The 19,793-nt window shown below is 38.1% G+C and overlaps 1 non-coding gene across 1 annotated transcript; it reads right to left on the bottom strand.

Moving 5' to 3' along the window:
- Nucleotides 1–17,123: 17,123 nt before the first annotated feature.
- LOC112724157 (small nucleolar RNA R71) lies at nucleotides 17,124–17,231 on the bottom strand. Its single transcript, XR_003163335.1, has one exon. It is a non-coding gene; the product is annotated as a small nucleolar RNA R71 (small nucleolar RNA).
- Between the last annotated feature and the right edge of the window lie 2,562 nt (nucleotides 17,232–19,793).

The raw sequence follows: 19,793 nt of genomic DNA, 5'->3' as shown, positions 1-19,793 counted from the left end.
TACACATATCAAGTATTTAAAGGAATTGCTGAGCAAGAAAAGAGTTTTGAAGGGAGGACAAACTGTAACAATGAACAAAGAATGCAGTGCTCTCATCAAGAAGGACACAGTCTCTAAGAAAACAGACCCAGGAAGTTTTCATATTCCTTGCATCATAGGAGAAACAAAAATTGACAGAGGATTCTGTGATCTAGGAGCTAGCATAAATGTGATGCCTCTAACTCTTATGAAGAGGCTACAACTGAATGAGGTGAGATCCACTGATGTAATCATACAACTGGCTGACAAAACTCAGAAGCAAGCTGAAGGGGTAGTTGAGAATGTGCTGGTGAAAGTGGGAAATTATTTTTTCCCCACAGACTTTGTCATTTTGGACATGGAGGAAAGCTACCTACACCCCATCATTCTGGGGAGGCCATTTCTAGCCACTGCTAGAGCACTCATAGATGTAAAACAAGGAGAGCTAATTTTGAGAATACATGATGAACAGCTCATTTTCAATGTTTTCAAACCTGCATCTGAGCCTGAACCAGAACATGAAAAGCCTAAGGATGAGAGTAGCCATCTGTGTTTGGAGGAAAGCAATCCGGCAGCTGAAACTCTGAAACAGTCCTTGGAAAGCAAACAAGAATTGCAAGAGTTAAAGCCACAAGAATCAATAGAAACAGATCAGAAGGATCCTCCCGGCATAAGGGTCAATGAAGAAAGCTTCAAGAGAAAGGGAAGAATTGTAAAGAAATTGCCAAGAGGGTGGAGAAACAAGAAAATTCCCACTGAAGGTTTCTCTCCGGGAGATAAAGTGATATCAAGTCATTATCTGCCAATCCCACCTGGCCTCAAAACAATTCCTTCCCAGCGCCCTCAAGTGTTCACAATCAGGAAAGTTCTTTCTATGGAACATTTAGAGGTCATGAAGGAATCAAGTGGGGACGTTTGCATAGTGAGAGGAGAAGACGTCAAGCACTACAATCCACCCTAACAAGGGACAACCGTCAAGCTAGTGACGTTAAAGAAGCGCTTCATGGGAGGCAACCCATGTTTTTAGTATCCTTAATCTTTAGTGCTTTGCTTACATCTAATAAAGCATGGTTTCTTATGCATGAACTTGAATCCTCAGGACAACTATTGATAAAGTGCACTAAACTTTGCATGTAAATTACAATTGGTCTCTAAGTTTGGTGTGCCTGAAGGCACTCCCAAATCTTACTCAAATTGAATTCCATCTTTCATTCAAGGTGCACGACCAAACATTAAGTTTGGTGTTCCTTTTGAACACAGTTTATGAAAAGCAAGAAGTTCCTCTGGATTTCAAAATTCATGACAAGTATACCATTCGCATGTTTTAATACTTTGGTTTCAATTACTTAGGGTAGTAACTTTGTTTAGAATCAAAGAGCCAAAGTGACTATGATTTATTAGAATTATGCACATTCATTAAGGACAACCAATATGGATTTCATGTCATTAGGAGACTTTACCAAACACTAAGTTTGGTGTCCAATAATAAGTGTGCATATATACAAAAGTCACGGCTATAAGCTCATGAAGTCAATCATTGATTTACATGTGCAAGTACTATTCATCATTCACATGGACCTAAAAATGATAGCAAACTTGTTTGTTTGTGCAGGTACAAAAGAAAAGACAAAAATGGAGGAAAAAGACAAAGGGAGGTACGGTGCTTGGTCAAAAAGAAAATTCACAAGTCTTTGAAACTAACACATGGGAAAAGGAAGTTCTGCAAGAAAAGATAGCTACATGTACAACCTAATGCACCCAGAATACTTCCAAGAAAATGAAAAGCAATTCGTCCTTCTCCCTAATTCATATATTTACCATCAAGCCACCCTTCACAAATCACCCTAGCCGTCCATTTTGCACTTACGGGCACTATAAAGAACCACTTGGGGAACGAGTTCAACACCACCAAATCTCCTTCATGCACATTTCCTTCATCATAGCATAAACTATCTCTTGCCGAAAACAACCTCCCCACACTTCCAACAACACTTCTTGCTTCACCTTGTCAACTTTAGCTTGTCACTTACCAAAACTAAAGAACCAATGGCAGCTTCATCTAGCCACAAAAGAAGAAAAGACAAGCAGCCAATGGAGGAAAACAGGGAATTCGATGCATGGAGATACAGATCAGTTTTCCATGAGATTCAAGCCGAATGGATGAGACCTAAAACGGTACTAGCTGAGGTTCCCTTTGACCTTGAAAAGGATGAGTTCCCAGGTGTTTGGGAAAAGATCAAAAAGAGGAAGTGGGAGCTCCTGACTAAGCCAATCACTAAAATCAACATCAACCTGGTGAAAGAGTTTTATGCAAATGCAGTAAGGGAGGATCCAACCAAGAAACTCACATACAAAAGCTATGTGAGAGGGGTGGAAGTTGACTTCAGTCCCAAAGCAATCATGAAAACTCTTGGCCTGAAAAACATACATTTCAGCCAAGCAAGTTATGAAGAAAGGATGATAGGAGAACCTGACTATACAACTATTGCTGAAGACCTTTGTGCCATCAGAGCTGAATGGGTGAGAAAAACAAGAGGGGCTCCAAGAGTCTTGAGAAGGGGAGACCTAACACCTGAAGCTAAAGGGTGGTATGCAATAGTTAGGAGATCCATCCTACCCACTGCAAACTCTTCAGAAATAGTCCCTAAAAGAGCCATCTTGCTTCATTGCATTATGGTGGGAGGGGAGATCAAAGTTCATAAACTCATTGTTGAACAGATACAAGAGTTTAGTGAGAAAAGTGACCCTGAATCCTGGCTCCACTTCCCTAGCACCATCATTAGACTATGCATCGATGCCCAAGTACCACTTGAAGATGAAAGACCTAATTGGCTATATCCGGGATTGGCCATAACTGCGTACAGAATGACTCTTGGCCCAACTCCTCCAAGACATACAAAAAGAAGAAATGAAGAAGGGCAACAAGTGGAAGAAGAGCAAGAAGCTGAACAAGAAGGACAGGAAGGAGAAGATAGAGAAGAAGAGCAAGAAGAGCAAGCAATTCCAAAAAGAAGACAACGAACTCCTAGAGACCCCATGGATATGAGCAGAATGCAGGAAATCATGGAAGGAATGTCTCAACAATACATGAGGTCTCAGGAGAGACAAGAGGACTTTCACCTAAAAATGATGGATATGCAAAGGAACTTTGAATCAAGATTCTTAGATCTGCAAAGGGAACAGAATTTACACTTACAGGAATCCTTTAGCCACATATGCCAACACCAAGATGCCAATGTCTTGGAAATCAAGGAAGCCACCACTTTACAGAATGCAAGATACTCAGTCCAAGCTGATTACAACATCAGTTCGCAAATCAAGCTTAACTACATAGGGGAACATCTACACAAGATGGACCCAGCATTCCCAGCTTTTGATGAGTATTTCAAAGGAAGGAAAGAAGGAGAAATAAACAAGGCAATGATCCTTGAAAAAGGAGTGGAAGAAACAATGAAAAAAGCTGGATTCTGGAAAAAGCTCATGAGAAAAGACAAAGGAAGCACAAGTGGTCAAAAAGAGGCAGGAAGCAAGAAGAAGCAGGATCCTAAGAATTAAGAAGAACCAAGCAATAAATAAGAGGTGGTCTCGTTCCTTAATAATCAAATGATAATTGGTGAATTGTCTTTATGAGCTTTCTTTCATTATGAGTCATTTAAGTTTTAATGTGAAGTTTCTAGTATGTGTGTCTGTTTATTGCTTTGAATAAAGTGAATGCCTAGATGTTTGGATATAACTTCACCTTCTTAAACAAATGCTTGCCATGCTTGTTCTGTTTCCAAAAATAAAAGAAAAGTTTGAACAAAAGTGACTTGGCTCAATTAGTGACAAATCAAGTAGAATTAAGTGGTGGTATGCATGCTTGATTGTTTAAGTCAGATCACTGGAAATAGAGTGTAGAATTATCATTTTTTATGTAGAAATTGAAAACTGTCTATGGATCTTGATGAATAAATGTCTTTGGTCATGAAAAAGAAAGAAAAAGAAGAAGAAAAAGCCACTGAAAAAAAGCAACCAAAAAGCAAAAAAATTGAGAAAATAAGCTAGGCACCAATGGTTTGAACTTCTGAGACAAATGCCTGTGGTGTTTATGTATTAAGGATATGCTTGGATGAATAGGTTCTGAGGAGTGTTTCAACACTTGGTAACTTGGGTTAACTAACCCGGGATTATCAACCAAAAGTCCATTATCAAGAGCAACCTAAATACAAAACATTTAGTCACACAAAGAGGTGCTGGGCACCAATGTCTCAAGAAGAAATGTGAACTAAAATGCCTAAAGTGGATATGTGTAGTGCACTGATAAGAAAAAGAAAATGCCAAAGGCTTGTGCAACACATGACACTAAGCAAACAAGGAGCAAAGGAGCTCTAAGAAAAAGAAAAGAAAAACAAAGAAGAGAAAAGTGCCAAAGACATAAGAATAACAAGAGGCCATAGCAGTGTTTGATGGATGCAATGAAAAAGTGATAATCTTACCTGATAAGTATGAAAAAGTGATGCTGCAACTTTCTGCATAAAACCCTTCTGATGAACTTCAAATGCTTGCTAATATAGCCAATGTAATTGCTTTCTGTTTCATACTTTCTTCTCAAATAACTCAGGACTTGCTTAGGGACAAGCAAGTATTAAGTTTGGTGTTGTGATGCCAAGGCATCTTAGGCTAGTTTCACTAGCATTTTTCTGTTAGTTTTAGTAGTTTTATGCATTTTCTTGAGCTTTAAGTAACCAAGAATGGTTAAATGAATAACAAAGCAATGAACCATCCAAACAGTATGATTTTGATGCAAATTCCATGAGTTTTAGTTATATTACTTGAATGCTATGAATGGAAGATTTCTCATGAAATTTTGCAAGACTTTGATGCAATTGTTTGGATGATTTCAGGGAAGAAGAGGCTAAGCAAGGAAGCAACAAAATCAATAAAGGAAGCTTGAATATCACATGTGGAGTTTAAGTTCCAGTTTAAGCCTAAACTGGAGCTTAAACGCCAGAATCATTGAGGCTAAGAAATGCTGGAATTGAAGTTTAACCTCCAGTTTAACCTTAAACTGGAGGTTAAACGCCAGAATGAGAATACCACTCAGGAAAGAGTTCCACGTTTAACCTCCAGTTTAACCTTAAACTGGAGGTTAAACGCCAGAATAGGAAAAGCACCAGGGAGCCATTTCCACGTTTAAGCTCCAGTTTGACCTCAAACTGGAGCTTAAACGTGTTCGACCAAGTTTTCTCCTCCAGGGTTGCTCTCTCCATTTCCACGTTTAAGCTCCAGTTTGACCTCAAACTGGAGCTTAAACGTGTTCGACACCTCCAGGGCTACCCTTCTAAGCTTCCACGTTTAACCTCCAGTTTAACCTTAAACTGGAGGTTAAACGTGTTCGACCTCCAGGGCTGCCCTTCCTATATCCACGTTTAAGCTTCAGTTTAACCTTAAACTGAAGCTTAAACGTGTTCGACTACAAGACTCTCCAGGGCTACCTTCTTCCATTTCCACGTTTAAGCTTCAGTTTAACCTTAAACCGAAGCTTAAACGTGCTTCTACAAAAGGCCTCACTGGAAGTGTCTGGCGTTTAAGCTGCAGTTTAAGCTTAAACTGCAACTTAAACGCCACTCTTGGAAAAGGTTTCTGGGCCAAAAATATTGCGGGTTAAGTTAGTCTTTGAGCACAAACATTAACTTAAACTTACTCTGGTATGAAACCCAATTGAATATCATGGTTTATGGGATTGGGCCTGAAGGATTGATGAGTTTGAAATTTCAATTTATTGAGTCATGTGTCATTATTTGATTATCACTAAGTTGGCTCAATGAATGTTACAGAATTTGGATCAACAGCCTCATCAAGATTATGGATCATAAACCCAAGGCAAAAGGAAAGCAGGGAGAGGCCTCAAAGCCCAAGAAACACAACAGAAGCTCAATATAGAAAGTGTATAAATAGGATAGAATTTAAGTTAGAGGGAACTGGGACCTTTTCATTTTTTAGCTAGTTTTCATATCTTTGTAGTTGAATTCAGAGCTATGACTCACTAAACCCCTTTCATTGGGTTAGGGAGCTCTATTGTAATTCAATGAATCAATAATAGTTTATCTTCTTCTTCAATCTTTTCTCTTGAATTTTGTTAGAAAGCTTCTCGTTCTAATTCCATTGGGTAGTTGTCTTGGGAAAGAAACTACCCATAATTGGAATCCTTCGGAACCTTGGGAAAGGAATGGAGGATTCATGCTAGAGAAGCTTTCTCACAGTGAATTGGATTGGGGTTTGGATGGATATTGTGACATGTAATCCTACCAAATTGTGGTTCATGAAACTGTGTGGTATAATCAGTGATCGAGCATCATCTCTTCTTATGAACATTTAAACCAAGGGATTGGGAATTTGTTTGTTTTTAGAGAGAATTGGTGAGCCAAGGGATTGGGATCCAATCATATAAGATTGCCAAGCAAAATTTAATGAACGCATTGGTTGAGGAAGAGATATACATGTTTTGATTCGGAGATCTCAATATCTCCTAACACCCAATGAATTTCCCATTTCTGATTTCCAATTTCTCTTTACATTCTGCAACTCAATTCTTGCAATCACCCCCATTCCCTTTTAATTTCAGCAATTTAGCTTCTGCTCTTTAATTCATGCAATTTAAGATTCCGCCATTTCAATTTCTTGTCATTTACTTTTCCCGCCAATTTTACATTCCGCAATTCTCATCTAAATCTTGATTCCGCTCAACTAGAACACACTTCTAATCCGAATTGCTCACTCAACCAATCCTTGTGGGATTCGACCTCACTCTATTGTGAGTTTTTACTTGACGATAACCGGTGCACTTGCCGGAAGGAATTTTGCCGATCGTGCAATTTCCTAAATCGTAGCATAACTAGTTTATGCGCATCATGGAGGTAGCTCAATACCCTGTGAGACCAACACCTGATCTATGCGGTCGAGACGTCGCATGATACGATGCTCGCTGCGCTCCATGAAGTGAAACAGGTGCTGTACCAACAGGTAAGTCGGCTCAGGTGCAGGTGGTGGTGGTAAGGATGCTGCAGCCACCGAAGATGAGGCGGGTCCTGCTGCTGCTGCTGATGATGAGGGCTGAGCTGCCTCCACCACTACTCTGGCTCGAGAGCGACGTCTGGGTGGAGGCTTCTCGTGCACCCACCCACCCCATGGAATAATAACCTCCTTGTCATCATCATCTGGGGGTGGTGGTGTCACATCATCGTCCTCCCACGGGACATCAGCTAGCTCAATCATGCTAGTAACCAGTGTAGAAAATGGCAGTAGACTACGAATGTGAGCGCGCCACATACTCTGTCTAATCAGCCGGGCGAAGTCTACCTCCTTCCCCTCCATCACACACCCAATCAGAACCAGCATATCCATCGGAATCTCTGAAAAGTGAGTGGTGGGCAAGACATAATGGGCGAATATATGCTGCCAAGTCTTGGCCTCTCTCGACAGGTAAGTGAAAAGCATCCCCTTGGGCTTCTTGTTCCCAGAATCCATCACCTAAGGGGCGTCAGGTGTGGTAATCACGCGCTTTAGCACCTCATAATCGAAGGTCATGCAGTGGATAGCTACCTCTGCCTACTGACAGGCGCATGAGTCACCAGTACGGGGTTGGCAAAGCAATGGCTCCCCGATAGCTGCCTCAGTGATCAGAATCTCTCTACCCTACACTTGGACTGAATCAAGAGTGGCACGGAAGAAGTTGCAGTAGAATTCTCTCACCTATGAAATGTTTATCCTCCCCAAATCTCTGTCAACAAAGTCCAATCCTAACTCCAGAATGTGGGTGTTTATGGCACGTCTCACATCATTAGGAAGGACCAGCTTCTTCTCAATGTTCAGGTTCGTCTTCCGGAATTTAGGAAAGCGAAGCTCACAGTAGAGGTTGGGGAATTTGATTGGATCAGCGGATGGGAGTAGCTGATTTTCTTTGTCCACTTCATTTAGGGGATTTTTAGCATAATTTGTATTGGGTGAAGGGGTAGAGGTTTTAAAGCGCTTTCTCTTCTTTGAGGTGGTAGCTATGGCTTTCCCTTTGTCTGACATCCTAAAAAACAGATGTAGCATGATATAAGCAGCTAGCCAAGTAGATGTAAAGAACTCAAAGTAAGGCATATTCATGAAGTGAGTGAGAAAAGAGAATTCTTGGAATGCAGGTAACAAAATTCAGAATTCAAACCAAGTCACAAACCAAGAATTCAAACCATAATTGCACAATACTTGTTCATTGAGCCTAAGAAATGCCATATTCAAAAGAATGATTAAAAAGGGTTATGTTTAAAACAAAAGGAAGAAATCAGTTGGTTAATCAAGTTAGAGTTAGAAATTAGTTCAAAAATCAGTGATATGACAATTATCGGCTCAATTAAAAGAAGTGTACAAAGTATGGATGTAAGCATACTCACAACCATGAATTGCATATAGTCATTGATAATGAAATATAACATTGCCAAAAAGCAACTAATTGTGAAAATAAGTCATCAATCAATTGTGAAGATCACTAGAATTGTATGAATTGGTGTTGGTAAAATCAGAACATTGAGGAACAAGGAAATCAAGAAACATTCAACACCAATTCCAAAGAGGCATAAAATTTACAAGTTGAAACAAGAATGGAAAATTTCATGATCCATGTGACTTAATGCAAATTAGGCACTAATATAATGGATCAATTAGTCACACCGATTAAAGACCTTCAAACTTGTGAGTTTATGCAGAAGAGGCACAAAATCTCGAAAGAGTTTCAAGTTATGGTCAATCTGAAAGCTTACTCAACTATACAATGTACGTAAGCAAACAAAGAGTACTACAAGAATGACCAAAACTTGTAAACACGTCCTTGAGGAGTATCCAAAACTATTTAGCAAACAAAATCCTATTGACACAGAAATCGTCAAATAGAAGCTTGTTGCATCAATCAAAACAATGTTAATTTATGAGATATGGTTAGGAAAAATCCGGCAGCATTTCAGTAGTAAATTGGCTATTTCCCAAGTTCAAACAATCAAATAAGGTTCCATATAAATGCATTACAATCAAAGATAAAAGCCAGATGTGAATTCATATGAAATAGGCATGTAAGCCAATAGACAGCAACGAACAGCAATAGGCAATTAAGCAACTAGTAGTCATGAGGGAAGCAACACTCAGCATCAACAATCCAAATTGGCACAGGAGCAAACCATACAGCATAGACAAAGTAGGAAAATCCATATAACGGTAACACTTTCAATCATTAACATTATTCAAGACAACCTAAATCTACTACACAGCCCAAATTCTCTAACCACCTAATTAAACTAAACTAACTAAACTAATCAACAAAATTAATGCAAAATAGTAAAGAAAACAGAACAGGGGAAGGCAGAGACCTGGGAAGTAGAAGGCAGAGGAATTGAAGACAGGAAAGAAGAAGAAGTGGCAGAACGGTGGTGGCTCTCAGGATCGGTGGCTGTGCAGTGGCGCTTGTGGCGGCGTCGGAACAGAGCAGGGAGATGGAGTAGGGACAAGGTGAGAAAAAGAGGAGAGGATTGAGTGAGAGAGAGAGAGAGAGAGAGGGTGAGGAAGAAGGAGCAAGGGAAGAAGAGAGAGGGGGTCGTGGCGACGGCGACGGTTACGGGACGCTTGCCGGTGCGGTGGTTACAGAGCCGGTTATGGGGGAAGAGAAGAAGAAATGGAAACCAATAATAGCAAGCAAGATCAATATGAAAGAAACATCAACATCAAATTGCATTACAACTAAGAAAATCAATATGTAAACATGAGAGATTATAAAAGAAACAAGATGAATCAAGGAATTAAACATGGATCTATGACAATTTAACCTAATCCTAACCTAATTCTAGAGAGAAGAGGGAGCTTCTCTCCCTAGAAAACTAACTAAAGGCTCATGTTGGCTAACTAATTGCTCCCCCTTTGCTTGGACTTCAATTTTGCATGAAATACACTCAGAAACAAGTTGGATCTGGGCCTGGGCAGCTCAGAAATTGCCCCCAGTGTTTTGCCTTTAAGTGGGTCACGTGAGAGTATCGGTGCATACGCGCCATGTGCGTGTGCGCGTCGATTGGATGTTTCTTCATTCGGGCGTACGCGGCATGTACGCGTGCGCGTCTCTATGTAAAACCACTTTTGCACGTGCACGCTCCCATTGATGAATTCCCAACTCTTGTTTCTTCATGCATTCTCCACTTTGTATGCTTTTCTCCTCATTTCTTCCATCCAATACTTGCCTTATGAACCTGAAATCACTCAACAAACACATCAAGGCATCGAATGGAATTAAAATGAATCAAAATCACCAATTTAAGGGCCTAAAAAGCACGTTTTTACACTTAAGCACAATTTAAGAGAGAATTACAAAACCATGCTATTTCATTGAATAAATGTGGGAAAAAGGTGATAAAATCCCCTAAAATAAGCATAAAATAAACCGCAAAATCGGGGTTTATCACTAACTGTTTTGTTATACTAAGCAATTGCTGATTGAGTTCAGCAACTTGTTCTTGAGGACTAAGTTCATTGGATACTGCATTAGCTTCTTCTTTCATGGAGGACCCACTGCTTAAACATAGATATTGATTTCTAGCAACTGTATCAATGAGTTCTTGAGCCTCTTCAATTGTCTTTCTCATATGTATAGATCTACCAGCTGAATAGTCTAGAGACATTTGGGCCTTTTCTGTAAGCCCATAGTAAAGGATGTCTAACTGTACTCATTCTGAAAACATTTCAGAGGGGCATTTCCTTAGCATCCCTCTGTACCTCTCCCAGGCATTATAAAAGGATTCATTATCCTCTTGTTTAAAGCCTTGGATGTCCAACCTTAGCTGTGTCATCCTTTTTGGAGGGAAATATTGATTCAGAAATTTGTCTGATAACTATTTCCATGTTCTTATGCTTGCTGTGGGTTGGTTGTTTAACCACCTCTTAGCTTGATTTTTTACAGCAAATGGAAACAGTAATAATCTGTAGACTTCCTGATCTACTTCTTTATCATGTACTGTGTCAGCAATTTGTAAGAACTGTACCAGAAACTCATTAGGTTCTTCCTGTGGAAGACCAGAATACTGGCAATTTCGCTGTACCATGATAATGAGCTGGGGATTTAGCTCAAAACCGCTAGCTCTTATGGGAGGTATACAGATACTACTCCCATAGGAAGCATTAGTGGGGTTAGCATAGGACCCCAGAGTCCTTCTGGACTGTTCAATTCCACTTAGGTCCATGATGGAGAAAGGGAGATGATGTGGATTGTAAAATAGAAATAAGGTAAAGGAAAATCAAAATATTTTTGTTTTTATTTTATTTAATTAAGGATAACCGAATTCAAAAGAAAAGAAAATAAAATAATTGGAACTAGAAAATAAGTTTTCAAAAACTATAAGAAAATAAAATAAAGTAGATTAAAATAAATAATAAATAAAAAATTCGAATACTAAAATGGCTAATTAATTAAAAAAAATTTGAAAAATTTTGGATAATTTTCGAAAATTGGAGAGAGAGAAAGTGGTTAGGGAGTTTTGAAAAAGACATGTCTTAAAATTAAAGATACTTGTAAAAAAAAGAAATAAATAAAAGAGAATATTTAAAAAACGATATGTTTTTTTTTTGAAAGAGATTTGAATTTTGAAATTTTTAAACTAAGATAAGATAGAATAAAAAATTTAAAATAAAAATCTGAATTTTTAAAAGTAAAAATAAAAAATTCAATTAAAATAAAGGGAAAAGATATTTTGAATTTAATGAGGAAAGAGAAAAACAATAAAAAGACACCAAACTTAGAATTTTTAGATCAAGACAAAGAAAACAAACAAGAAAACTTTGAATGTCAAGATGAACACCAAGAACATTTTGAAGATCAAGATGAACACCAAGAACAAATTTTGAAAATTTTTAAGGAAATAAGGACACAAAGGACACCAAACTTAAAAATTTTTATATTTTGGACACTAATAATTCAAAAATGCACAAGAAAAACAAGGAAAGACATAAAACAAGAAAGACTAAAGATCAAACAAGGAAAATAAACAAGAACAACTTGAAAATCAATAAAGAACTAAGAGCATGTAATTCGAAAAATTGAAAGAAAAATAAAAACATGCAATTGACACCAAACTTAAAACATGAAACTAAACTCAATTATTAGTTTATTGGTTTTTAATTATTTATTAAAATTTTCGAAAACAATCTAGAAAAAGGAAATAAGGATTCTAAAAATTTTAACAAAAACAATAATAAAAGACTCAAATTTAGTGACTCTAAATCAAATAGATAAACTTTTCCTAATCTAAGCAACAAAATAAACCGTAAGTTCTCCAAACTCGAACAATCCCCGGCAACGGCGCCAAAAACTTGGTGCACGAAATTGTGATTACACTTTTCACAACTCCGCACAACTAACCAGCAAGTGCACTAGGTCGTCCAAGTAATACCTTACGTGAGTAAGGGTCGATCCCACGGAGATTGTCGGCTTGAAGCAAGCTATGGTTATTTTGTAAATCTTAGTCAGGAGATTAATGATAAGACTGATTGTATTTATGAAAAATAAATAACATGAAATAAATAGTACTTGTGATTCAGTAATGAGAAACAGGCTGAGGTTCCGGAGATGCTCTGTCGTCTGAATCTCTGCTTTCCTCTGCTCTTCTTCATGATGATTCTCCATATTCTCATCCATATCTAGTTCAAAGTACTCTTCCTCTTCCTCAGCACCAACTACTCTCTTCCCTCTTGCTTCCCTCCTTAATCTAAGGAAGGTCCTCTCAGGTTCAGAATCAAAGGAAGTTGAAGCTCTGCTTCTTCTTGATGCCAGGGCATTTTGGCCAGTTTCACTGACCTTTTCTTTACTGTTTTTAAGGTAGTTTCATGTATTTTCTTAGAAAATAAGCTAGTTTTGGGTAGATATTCACTTACATCTTGATTCAAGCATACATTGTGCACTTTACATGATTTCATGAGAATTTTGCATGAATTATATGACAAATTGGATGATGCATGACTGATGAGCGGATAATTTATACGCTTTTTGGCACTGTTTTTAGTATGTTTTTAGTAGAATCTAGTTACTTTTAGGGATGTTTTCATTAGTTTTTATGTTAAATTCACATTTCTGGACTTTACAATGAGTTTGTGTGTTTTTCTGTGATTTCAGGTATTTTCTGGCTGATATTGAGGGACTTGAGCAAAAATCAGATTCAGAGGTTGAAGAAGGACTGCTGATGCTGTTGGATTCTGACCTCCCTGCACTCAAAGTGGATTTTCTGGAGCTACAGAACTTAAAATGGCGCGCTTTCATTTGCGTTGGAAAGTAGACATCCAGGGCTTTCCAGCAATGTATAATAGTCCATACTTTGGCCGAGTTTAGATGACGTAAAAGAGCGTTGAACGCCAGTTCTACGCTGCTGTCTGGAGTTAAACGCCAGAAACAAGTCACAAACCAGAGTTGAACGCCAGAAATACGTTACAACCTGGCGTTCAACTCCAGAAAGAGCCTTTGCACGTGTAACATTCAAGCTCAGCCCAAGCACACAACAAGTGGGCCCCTGAAGTGGATTTATGCATCAATTACTTACTTCTGTAAACCCTAGTAACTAGTTTAGTATAAATAGGACTTTTTACTATTGTATTAGACATCCTGGATTGTATTTTTGATCCTGTGATCACGTTTTGGGGGCTGGCCATTCGGCCATGCCTGGACCTTTCACTTATGTATTTTTAACGGTAGAGTTTCTGTACTCCATAGATTAAGGTGTGGAGCTCTGCTGTTCCTCAAAGATTAATGCAAAGTACTACTGTTTTTCTATTCAATTCAACTTATTCCGCTTCTAAGATATTCATTCGCACTTCAACCTGAATGTGATGAACGTGACAATCATCATAATTCCCCCACGAACGCGTGCCTGACAACCACTTCCGTTCCACCTTAGATTGAATGAGTATCTCTTGGATCTCTTAATCAGAATCTTCGTGGTATAAGCTAGATTGATGGCGGCATTCATGAGAGTCCGGAAAGTCTAAACCTTGTCTGTGGTATTCCGAGTAGGACTCTGGGATTGAATGACTGTGATGAACTTCAAACTCGCGAGTGCTGGGCGTAGTGACAGATGCAAAAGGAGGGTGAATCCTATTCCAGTATGATCGAGAACCTCAGATGATTAGCCGTGCTATGACAGAGCATTTGGACCATTTTCACAAGAGGATAGGATGCAGCCATTGACAAGGGTGATGCCTCCAGACGATTAGCCGTGCTGTGACAGAGCATTTGGACCATTTTCCAGAGAGGATTAAAAGTAGCCATTGACAACGGTGATGTCCTTACATAAAGCCAGCCATGGAAAGGAGTAAGATTGATTGGATGAAGATAGCAGGAAAGCAGAGGTTCAGAGGAACGAATGCATCTCTATGCGCTTATCTGAAATTCTCACCAATAATTTACATAAGTATTTCTATCCTTATTTTATTATATAATTTCGAAAACTCCATAACTATTTTATATCCGCCTGACTGAGATTTACAAGATGACCATAGCTTGCTTCATACCAACAATCTCCATGGGATCGACCCTTACTCACGTAAGGTTTATTACTTGGACGACCCAGTGCACTTGCTGGTTAGTTGTATCGAAGTTGTGAATGAAAAACGATTTATTAAGACGTGCGTACAGAGTTTCTGGCGCCGTTGCCTGAGATCACAATTTCGTGCACCAAGTTTTTGGCGCCGTTGCCGGGGATTGTTCGAGTTTGGACAACTGATGGTTCATCTTATTGCTCATATTAGGTAATTTTCTTTTTGTTTTATTTTCAAAAATTTTTTAAAAATCTTTCAAAAATTTCTCCTTTGTTTTCGAAAAAAAATTTTAAAATAAAAATGTTTTCAAAAATATATTTTTCTTCAGAATTTTTAAGAATGAATTCTAGTGTTTCATGAAGCATGTTGAAGCCTGGCTGGCTGTAAAGCCATGTCTAATTCTTCTCGATAGGGAATGTCAGGTGTGTCATGTTTGAGTTACATACTAAAGCTTGGCTGGCTATTAAGCCATGCCTGACCCTTTGATTGGAGCTTTAGAATAAAGAGTATAAGATTCGTGGAATTCATATTAAAAATTTTGGAATCCTTATTTTTCTTTTTCAAAATAATTTTCGAAAAAATTAAAAGAAAATACAAAAAAATCATAAAATCATAAAAATAAAAATAAAATATTTTGTATTTCTTGTTTGAGTCTTGAGTCAGATTTAAAGTTTGGTGTCAATTGCATGTTCATCTTGCATTTTTCGAAAAATTCATGCATTCATGGTGTTCTTCATGATCTTCAAGTTGTTCTTGGTAAGTCTTCTTGTTTGATCTTGAGGTTTTCTTGTTTTGCATCTTTTCTTGTTTTTCATGTGCATTTTTGCATTCATAGTGTCTCAACATGAAAGATTTCTAAGTTTGGTGTCTTGCATGTTTTCTTTGCATATAAAATTTTCAAAAATATGTTCTTAATGTTCATCATGATCTTCATAATGTTCTTGGTGTTCATCTTGACATTCATAGCATTCTTGCATGCATTCATTGTTTTGATCCAAAATTTTCATGCATTGCATCAATTTCATGTTTTTCTTTCTCATCATTAAAAATTCAAAAATAAAAAAAAATATCTTTCCCTTTTTCACTCATAAATTTCGAAAATTTGAGTTGACTTTTTCAAAACTTTTTAAAAATCTAGTTGTTTTTATGAGTCAAATCAAATTTTCAATTCAAAAATCTTATCTTTTTCAAAATCTTTTTCAAAAATAAAATCTTTTTCATTTTTCTTATTTATTTTCGAAAATTTTAAAAATATTTTTCAAAAATCTTTTACTTATCTTTATCTCCTAATTTTCGAAAATAACATCATCAATCAATGTTTTGATTCAAAAATTTCAAGTTTGTTACTTGCTTGTTAAGAAAGATTCAAACTTTGAGTTCTAGAATCATATCTTGTGATTTCTTGTGAATCAAGTCATTAATTGTGATTTTAAAAATCAAATCTTTTTCAAAAATAATTTCAATCATATCTTTTCAAAAATATCTCCTTATCTTATCTTTTTCAAAATTTAATTTTAAAATATCCTTTCTAACTTCTTATCCTCTTATCTCTTCAAAATTGATTTTCAAATTTGTTTCAACTAACTAACTAACTTTTTGTTTGTTTCTTATCTTTTTCAAAACTACTTAACTAACTCCCTCTCTCTAATTTTCAAAAATATCTTCCCTCTTTTTCAAAATTTCTTTTTAATTAACTAATTATTTTAACTTCTGATTTTAAAATTTCAAAAAAATTACTAACCTTTTTCAAAAACTATTTTCGAAAACCACTAACTCTTTTTCAAAAATTATTTTTGAAAATTCACTTCCCCCTCTCATCTTCTTCTATTTGTTTATTTATTTACTAACATCTCTTCCTTACTCACCAAAAATCCGAACCCCATCTCTCTCTCTGAGTTCAGATTTTCTCTTCTTCTTTTCTTCTATTCACACAGGGACCTCTATATTGTGGTAAAAAGGACCCCTATTATTATTATTTTTCTGTCCCTCTTTTTCATATGAGCAGGAGCAAAGACAAGAATATTTTTGTTGAAGCAGATCCAGAACCTGAAAGGACTCTGAAGAGGAAACTAAGAGAAGCTAAATTACAATAATCCAGCAAGCACCTTTCAGAAATTTTTGAACAGGAAGAGGAGATGGCAGCCGAAAATAATAATAATGCAAGGAGGATGCTTGGTGACTTTACTGCACCTAATTCCAATTTACATGGAAGGAGCATCTCCATTCCTGCCATTGGAGCAAACAATTTTGAGCTGAAACCTCAATTAGTTTCTCTGATGCAGCAGAATTGCAAGTTTTATGGACTTCCATCTGAAGATCCTTTTCAGTTCTTAACTGAATTCTTGCAGATATGTGATACTGTTAAGACTAATGGAGTAGATCCTGAAGTCTACAGACTCATGCTTTTCCCTTTTGCTGTGAAAGACAGAGCTAGAATATGGTTGGAGTCTCAACCCAAAGATAGCCTGAACTCTTGGGATAAGCTGGTCAAGGCTTTCTTAGCCAAGTTCTTTCCTCCTCAAAAGCTGAGTAAGCTTAGAGTGGATGTTCAAACCTTCAGACAGAAAGAAGGTGAATCCCTCTATGAAGCTTGGGAGAGATACAAAGAACTGAACAAAAAGTGTCCTTCTGACATGCTTTCAGAATGGATCATCCTGGACATATTCTATGATGGTCTGTCTGAATTAGCTAAAATGTCATTGGATACCTCTGCAGGTGGATCCATTCACTTAAAGAAAATGCCTGTAGAAGCTTAAGAACTCATTGACATGGTTGCTAATAACCAGTTCATGTACACTTCTGAAAGGAATCCTGTGAATAATGGGACGCCTATGAAGAAGGGAGTTCTTGAAATTGATACTCTGAATGCTATATTAGCTCAGAACAAAATATTGACTTTGCAAGTCAATATGATTTCTCAGAGTCTGAATGGAATGCAAGCTGCATCCAACAGTACTCAAGAGGCATCTTCTGAAGAAGAAGCTTATGATCCTGAGAACCCTACAATAGCAGAGATAAATTACTTAGGTGAACCTTATGGAAACACCTATAACTCATCATGGAGAAATCATCCAAATTTCTCATGGAAGGATCAACAAAAGCCTCAACAAGGCTTTAATAATGGTGGAAGAAACAGGTTTAGCAATAGCAAGCCTTTTCCATCATCCACTCAGCAACAGACAGAGAACTCTGAATAAAATACTTCTAATTTAGCAAACTTAGTCTCTGATCTATCTAAGGCCACTGTGAGTTTCATGAATGAAACAATATCCTCCATTAGAAATTTTGAAGCACAAGTGGGCCAGCTGAGTAAAAGGATCACTGAAATTCCTCCTAGTACTCTCCCAAGCAATACAGAAGAAAATCCAAAAGGAGAGTGCATGGCCATTGAATTGATCACCATGGCCGAACCTGTAAGGGAAGGAGAGGACGTGAATCCCAAGGAGGAAGACCTCCTGGGACGTCCAGTGATCAATAAGGAGCTTCCCTCTGAGGAACCAACGGAATCTGAGACTCATCTAGAGACCATAGAGATTCCATTGAACTTTCTTATGCCATTCATGAGCTCTGATGAGTATTCATCTTCTGAAGAGAATGAGGATGTTACTGAAGAGCAAGTTACCAAGTACCTTGGTGCAATCATGAAGCTGAATGCCAAATTATTTGGTATTGAGACTTGGGAAGATGAACTTCCCTTGTTCACTAATGAACTGAGTGATCTGGATCAACTGACATTGCCTCAGAAGAAACAGGATCCTGGAAAGTTCATAATACCTTGTACCATAGGCAACATGATCTTTAAAAAGGCTCTGTGTGACCTTGGTTCAGGGATAAACCTCATGCCTCTCTCTGTAATAGAGAAATTGGGAATCTATGGGGTACAAGCTGCTAAAATCTCATTAGAGATGGCAGACAATTCAAGAAAACATGCTTATGGACAAGTAGAGGATGTGTTAGTAAAGGTTGAAGGCCTTTACATCCCTGCTGATTTCATAGTCCTAGATACTGGGAAGGATGAGGATGAATTCATCATCCTTGAAAGACCCTTCCTAGCCACAGCAAGAGCTGTGATTGATGTTGACAGAGGTGAATTAGTCCTTCAATTGAATGGGGACTCCCTTGTGTTTACAACTCAAGGTTATCCTTCTATAAACATGGAGAGGAAGCATAAAAAGTTTCTCTCAAAACAGAGTCAACCAGAGCCCCCACAGTCAAATTCTAAGTTTGGTGTTGGGAGGCCACAACCAAACTCTAAGTTTGGTGTTGAACTCCCATATCCAAACTCTAAGTTTGGTGTTGGGAGGTTTCAACAATGCTCTGAACATCTGTGAGCCCACTGTCAAGCTATTGACATTAAAGAAGCGCTTGTTAGGAGGCAACCCAGTTTTTATTTATCTAATTTTATTTTTCTTGTTCTTTCATGTTTTATTAGGTTCATGATCATGTGGAGTCACAAAATAAATATAAAAATCAAAAACGGAATTAAAAACAGCAGAAGAAAAATCACACCCTGGAGGAGGATCTCACTGGCATTTAAACGCCAGTAAGAAGCATCTGGCTGGCGTTCAACGCCAGAACAGAGCATGGTTCTGGCGCTGAACGCCCAAAATGGGCAGCATCTGGGCATTTGAACGCCAGAATTGCACCCTGGAGAAGAGCTGGCGCTGAACGCCCAGAACAAGCATGGTTCTGCCGTTCAACGCCAGAAATGGGCAACAAATGGGCGTTCAATGCCCAGAACAAGCACCAATCTGGCGCTGAACGCCCAGAGTTGTGTGCAAGGGCATTTTGCATGCCTAATTTGGTGCAAGGTTGTAAATCCTTGAACACCTCAGGATCTGTGGACTCCACAGGATCACCTCAGGATCTGTGGACCCCACAGGATCTCCACCTACCTCCACTCACTTCTTCTCACCCCTCTTTCACACAATCCCATAAACACTCTTCCCCAAAACTCTTCACCAATCACCTCAATCTCTCTTCCCTATCACCACTTCACCACTCACATCCATCCACTCTTCCCCATAAACCTACCTCATAAACACCACCTACCTTCAAAATCAATTTCCCACCCAAACCCACCCTATTTGGCCGAAACCTTACCCCCCCTCCCTTCCCTATATATAGCCCTCCATTCCTCCTCATTTTCATACAACACACCCCTCTCTTCCCCTTCTTGGCCGAAACACATCTCTCTCCCT

Source organism: Arachis hypogaea, chromosome 11 (genome assembly GCF_003086295.3).
Source record: "Arachis hypogaea cultivar Tifrunner chromosome 11, arahy.Tifrunner.gnm2.J5K5, whole genome shotgun sequence".
Classification (NCBI taxonomy): domain Eukaryota; kingdom Viridiplantae; phylum Streptophyta; class Magnoliopsida; order Fabales; family Fabaceae; genus Arachis; species Arachis hypogaea.
Note: the sequence above shows the minus strand (reverse complement) of the source record. Positions and strands in the feature narration are given on the sequence as shown.